This window comes from Triticum aestivum, chromosome 3A, assembly GCF_018294505.1.
Source record: "Triticum aestivum cultivar Chinese Spring chromosome 3A, IWGSC CS RefSeq v2.1, whole genome shotgun sequence".
Taxonomy (NCBI): domain Eukaryota; kingdom Viridiplantae; phylum Streptophyta; class Magnoliopsida; order Poales; family Poaceae; genus Triticum; species Triticum aestivum.
The window spans coordinates 535,327,861-535,334,400 of NC_057800.1; the positions used below are offsets into that span (position 1 = coordinate 535,327,861).

At 38.2% G+C, this 6,540-nt stretch overlaps 2 non-coding genes across 2 annotated transcripts; both read left to right on the top strand.

Annotated features, from left to right (window-relative positions):
- The first annotated feature begins 103 nt into the window (after positions 1 to 103).
- Positions 104 to 176, top strand: TRNAF-GAA (transfer RNA phenylalanine (anticodon GAA)). Its single transcript has one exon. It is a non-coding gene; the product is annotated as a tRNA-Phe (tRNA).
- Positions 177 to 2,195: 2,019 nt separating this feature from the next.
- On the top strand, positions 2,196 to 2,267 carry TRNAN-GUU (transfer RNA asparagine (anticodon GUU)). The gene has a single exon. It is a non-coding gene; the product is annotated as a tRNA-Asn (tRNA).
- Positions 2,268 to 6,540: the final 4,273 nt, after the last annotated feature.

A 6,540-nucleotide genomic window follows, 5' to 3' on the forward strand; every position in this document is an offset into this window, starting at 1 on the left:
CCCCCCCATTTTCAAATTTAAAATTTGAAATACTTTAATTAATTTTTAGTCCTTTTAATTGACATAGATACAAATACTCTACTAGGATGATGCACAAGAAAAGGTCAGGATAGCTCAGTTGGTAGAGCAGAGGACTGAAAATCCTCGTGTCACCAGTTCAAATCTGGTTCCTGGCAGAGAAAAAAAAAGTTCCACCGAATAGGTATTGATCCAAATACCTCGAGATGGATTGTGATACATATTCCTTAATAATATTTATTCATCTAAGTGGATAAATCTATAATATAAATATAGAGGCACTTCTTTTTCTTTTTAAAGAATTTTAAAATATATCTTTTCTTTATGATAAAGAAGGGGGTGAGATTCCCCTTTATTTTTTTGTGTTTCTTAATTTTGTATTCCGCTATTCCGACAAATATTTTTTTTAGTCTTGCTTATCTTTATCTTTTTTATTACGTCTTGTTTTTACTCCTATATTGGGAGTTACTCTACGTATTGCTTGACGTAAAACCAATAGTGGATTTGTTTCTGTCTTTTGTTGAATCTTTTTCACGGCTCGATAGAGAATTTGATAAGCCAATGATTTTTTTCCGTCTTTCATAATACGGTTAACCACCATGTTAACTAATCGATTACGAAAAATTGGTTCGGATTTTGCATTTCTTTTTTCTGCAGTACCTCGACGTGACATGAGCGTGAAAGAGGTTCAAGAATCTGTTTTCTTTTTATAAGGGCTAAAATCACTTATTTTTTTGGCTTTTTGACCCCATATTGTAGGGTGGATCTCAAAAGATAGGAAAGATCTCCCTCCAAGCCGTACATACGACTTTCATCGAATACGGCTTTCCACAGAATTCTATAGGGATCTATGAGATCGAGTATGGAATTCTGTTTACTCACTTTAAATTGAGTATCCGTTTCCCTCCTTTTCCCGCTAGGATCGGAAATCCTGTATTTTCCATATCCATACGATCGAGTCCTTAGGTTTTCGAAATAGTGTAATGGAAAAAGAAGTGCTTCGAATCATTGCTATTTGACTCGGACCTGTTCTGAAAAAGTCGAGGTATTTCGAATTGTTTGTTGACACGGACAAAGTAAGGGAAAACCTCTGGAAGAATTTCCATATTGACCTTGGACATATAAGAGTTCCGAATCAAATCTCTTTAGAAAGAGGATCTTTTGTCTCATGGTAGCCTGCTCCAGTCCCCTTACGAAACTTTTGTTATTGGGTTAGCCATACACTTCACATGTTTCTAGCGATTCACATGGCATCATCAAATGATACAAGTCTTGGATAAGAATCTACAACGCACTAGAACGCCCTTGTTGAAGATTCTTTACTGCGACAGCATCTAGGGTTCCTCGAATAATGCGATATCTCACACCGGGTAAATCCTTAACCCTTCCTCCTCTTACTAATACTACAGAATGTTCCATTTCTCAAAGTAATGGAAACCATTCTCTTATAGGAAATGGTTCGAAAATTGCTATTCCACCTTTTAGGTATCGTCAAAAGTGATACCTGTGAAGATCGTGCATTTCAGTCAAATTCAGATCCGTTTTTCGAGTCCATGATATAATATAACCAAATTGGATAGATCTTCCACCTGTTTAGCTAAGAAAGAATAGATACAGAGGTGGATAATAGATCGATATGAAGATCATGAGCTGCCCCATAATGAAATCGCCAGTAGTCGCGAATATCTCCTTCTTCCCTAATCCAAGATTGGAGAAAGAAGATCTAAGAGGGACCTATGGAGAATGTAGTCAGAAATCCATAATAGAGTCCGACCACAACGACCGAATTAATTATCCTCATCGAGAAACTTAGACTACTAAATAGAAAAGATTTGAAAATCATGGCATGGGTCTCCTTTTTTCTTTCTTTAGAGTTTTCTATATGCACAATTTCTCGATGTTTCGATGAGAATTTCTTGACTTTCCATATATAGAAAGAGATAGACTATAAATGACATCTCTTATGTCAATAAGACCAAAGGGATGGATATTAAATGATAGGAAGTGCTAGGAAGTGAAATAGAATGAAATAGAGCCACTTTGGGCTTCCCTATAAATGAGGCATGGAACGGAGCCACTACGAAGAAATTATGGGAGTTACGAAAGAAGCTTCGGACTCATATTGTTCATGGGTTGAGAGCGGGAGTTGAACTCTAGGAGGTCGAATCCCCCCTTATTCCTCAATAGCTCAGTGGTAGAGCGGTCGGCTGTTAACTGACTGGTCGTAGGTTCGAATCCTACTTGGGGAGATTTTATTCATTCTTTAATGTAAGAATTTTAATGTCAGAATAAAGAATTGAATTAAAGGGCTTGCTTTGACCCTTAGGAGTACGTAACCCGTTCGCTATCCTTGTTTATATTTCTATTGCATTCTATCTCATCGTATCACATTCTGTTCTATGATTCCACTTCGACAAAAGGAAAGAGTATACCTAAGTTCAATAGCTTTACGTCCGCTATCCCGATCATGATTTTCCTACCCTCAGGGGGAAAGTGCAGTGCAATCACTCGGGTCCAGTTAGAGCCCAACGCCTCGCTGATACGTCCATTTTGCATCATGCTTTTATATCAATATTTATTGCATTATGGATTGTTATTACACATTATGTCACAATACTTATGCCTATTATCTCTTATTATACATGGTTTACATAAAGAGGGAGAATGCCGGCAACTTGGATTCTGGGTTGGAAAAGGAGCAAATATTAGAGACCTATTCTGCACAGCTCCAAAAGTCCTAAAACTTCACGGATGATGTTTTCCAAATATATAAAAAAATACTGAGCGCAAGAACCTCACTAGGGGGGCCACACCCTTCCCACGAGGGTGGGGGCGCGCCCCCTACCTCATGGGCCCCCTGGTGGCCCTCCGGTGGCCATCTTCTACTATATGGAGTCTTTCGATGGGAAAAAAAATCATAAGCCATCTTCTCGGACGAAACTCCGCCGCCACGAGGCGGAACCTTGGCGGAATCAATCTAGGGCTCTGGCGGAGCTGTTCTGCCGGGGAAACTTCCCTCCCGGAGGGGGAAATCATCGCCATCGTCATCACCAACACTCCTCTCATCGGGAGACGGCAATCTCCATCAACATCTTCATCATCACCATCTCATCTCAAAACCCTACTTCATCTCTTGTATCCAATTCTTGTCTCCAAGTCCGGGATTGGTGCTAGTAGGTTGCTAGTAGTGTTAATTACTCCTTGTAGTTGATGCTAGTTGGTTTAATTGGTGGAAGATCATATGTTCAGATCCTATATGCATATTAATACCCCTCTGATTATGAACATGTTTATGCTCTGTGAGTAGTTACTTTTGTTCCTGAGGACATGGGAGAAGTCTTGCTATTAGTAGTCATGTGAATTTGGTATTCGTTCGATATTTTGATGAGATGTATGTTGTCTCTCCTCTAGTGGTGTTATGTGAACGTCAACTACATGACACTTCACCATTATTTGGGCCTAGAGGAAGGCATTGGGAAGTAATAAGTAGATAATGGGTTGCTAGAGTGACACAAGCTTAAACCCTAGTTTATGCGTTGCTTCGTAAGGGGCTGATTTGGATCCATATGTTTCATGCTATGGCTAGGTTTACCTTAATACTTTTATTGTATTTGCGGATGCTTGCAATAGAGGTTAATCATAAGTGGGATGCTTGTCCAAGTAAGGGCAGCACCCAAGCACCGGTCCACCCACATACCAAATTATCAAAGTACCGAACGTGAATCATATGAACGTGATGAAAACTAGCTTGACGATATTCCCATGTGTCCTCGGGAGCGCTTTACATCATATAAGAGTTTGTCCAGGCTTGTCCTTTGCTACAAAAAGGATTGCGCCACCTTGCTGCACCTTATTTACTTTTTTTACTTGTTGCTCGTTACAAATTATCTTATCACAAAACTATCTGTTACCACTTATTTCAGTCCTTGCAGAGAAAACCTTGTTGGAAACCGCTTATCAGTTCCTTCTGCTCCTCGTTGGGTTCAACACTCTTACTTATCGAAAGGACTACGATAGATCCCCTATACTTGTGGGTCATCAAGACTCTTTTCTGGCATCGTTGCCGGGGAGTGAAGCGGCTTTGGTAGGTGGAATGTGGTAAGGAAAAATTTATATAGTGTGCTGAAATTTACTGTCACTTGCTACCATGGAAAGTAATCCTCTGAGGGGCTTGTTCGGGGTATCTTCTCCCCGACCAGTAGAGCATAGAGTTGCTCCTCAACCTACTGAACCTACTAAAAATGAGTATGAAAATGAAAATGCTAGCTTTGAAGTTCCTTCGGGTGTGATAGAAAAACTGCTAGCTAATCCTTTTCTAGGAGATGGAACAAAACATCCTGATGAACATTTGATATATGTGGATCAAGTTTGTGGATTATTTAAGCTTGCAGGTGTACCCGGAGATGTTGTTAAGAAGAAGGTCTTTCCCTTATCTTTGAGGGGAGATGCATCGACATGGTATAGGCTATGTGATGATATGAGGTCTTGGAATTACAAACGATTGAAATTGGAATTTCATCAGAAGTTTTATCCTATGCATCTTGTTCATCGTGATCGCAATTATATATATAATTTTTTGGCCTCGCGAAGGAGAAAGCATCGCTCAAGCTTGGGGGAGGCTTAAATCAATGTTATATTTATGCCCAAATCATGAGCTCTCAAGAGAAATGATTATTCAAAAAATTTATGCTCGGCTTTCTGGTAATAATCGCACCATGCTTGATACTTCTTGTGTTGGCTCTTTTATGATGAAGACTATTGAATTCAAATGGGATTTATTGGAAATAATTAAACACAACTCTGAAGATTGAGACCTTGACAATGGTAAGGAGTCAGGTATGACACCTTGTTTTGATTGTGTTAAATCTTTTATGGATACCGATATTTTTCGTAAATTTAGCACTAAATATGGACTTGACTTTGAGATAGTGGCTTCTTTATGTGAATCTTTTGCTACTTATGTTGATCTCCCCAAGGAGAAATGGTTTAAATATCATCCTCACATAGAAGTAAAAGTAGCTGCACCTATTAAAGTTGAAGAAAAGACTATTACTTATAATGATCCTATTGTTCCTACTTCTTATGTTGAGAAACCACCTTTCCCTGTTAGGATAAAGGATCATGCTAAAGCTTCAACTGTGGTTCGTAAAAGCAATATTAAAACATATACACCTCCTGAGCAAGTTAAAGTTGAACCTAATATTGCTATTGTTAAAGATCTCTTGTCTGATAATATTGATGGGCATGTTATTTATTTCTGTATTTAAACTGCTAGAATTGCTAAACCCCATGATAAAGATAAACCTAGACCTATAGTAGGCATGCCTGTTATTTCTGTTAAAATAGGAGATCATTGTTATCATGGCTTATGTGATATGGGTGCTAGTGCTAGTGCAATACCCTATTCCTTATACAAAGAAGTTATGCATGATATTGCACCTGCTGAGATGGAAGATATTGATGTCACAATTAAACTTGCCAGTAGAGATACTATTTCACCAATGGGAATTGTTAGAGATGTTGAAGTCTTGTGTGGGAAAACTAAATATCCTGCTGATTTTCTTGTTCTTGGTTCCCCACAAGATAGCTTTTGTACCATTATATTTGGTAGACCCTTCTTAAATACTGTTAACGCTACCATATATTTAAAAAGAGATGTTGTTACTGTCGGTTTAGATGATATGACTCATGAATTTAATTTTTCTAAATTTAGTAGACAACACCGTGAAGAAGAATTACCTAGTAAGGATGAAATTATTGGTCTTGCTTCTATTGCCGTACCTCCTAGTGATCCTTTAGAACAATATTTGCTAGACCATGAAAACGATATGTTTATGAATGAAAGAAGGGAATTAGATGAAGTATTCTTTAAACAGGAACCTATGCTGAAAAACAATTTACCTGTTGAAATCCTAGGGGATCCTCCTCCACCCAAGGGTGATCCCGTGTTTGAGCTTAAACCATTACCTGATACCCTTAAATATGCTTATCTTGATGAGAAAAAGATATATCCTGTTATTATTAGTGCTAACCTTTCAGAGCATGAAGAAGAGAGATTATTGAAAACTCTGAAGAAGCATCGTGCTGCTATTGGGTATACTCTTGATGATCTTAAGGGCATTAGTCCCACTCTATGTCAACATAAAATTAATTTGGAAGAAGATGCTAAACCAGTTTGTGATCATCAACGCCGGCTGAATCCTAAAATGAAAGAAGTGGTAAGAAAGGAGATACTAAAGCTCCTTGAGGCAGGTATAATTTACCCCTTTGCTGACAATCAGTGGGTAAGCCATGTCCATTGTGTCCCTAAGAAGGGAGGTATTACTGTTGTTCCTAATGATAAAGATGAATTGATTCCTCAAAGAATTATTACAGGTTATAGGATGGTAATTGATTTCCGCAAATTAAATAAGGCTACTAAAAAAGATCATTACCCCTTACCTTTTATCGATCAAATGCTAGAAAGATTATCTAAACATACACATTTTTGCTTTCTAGATGGTTATTCTGGTTTCTCTCAAA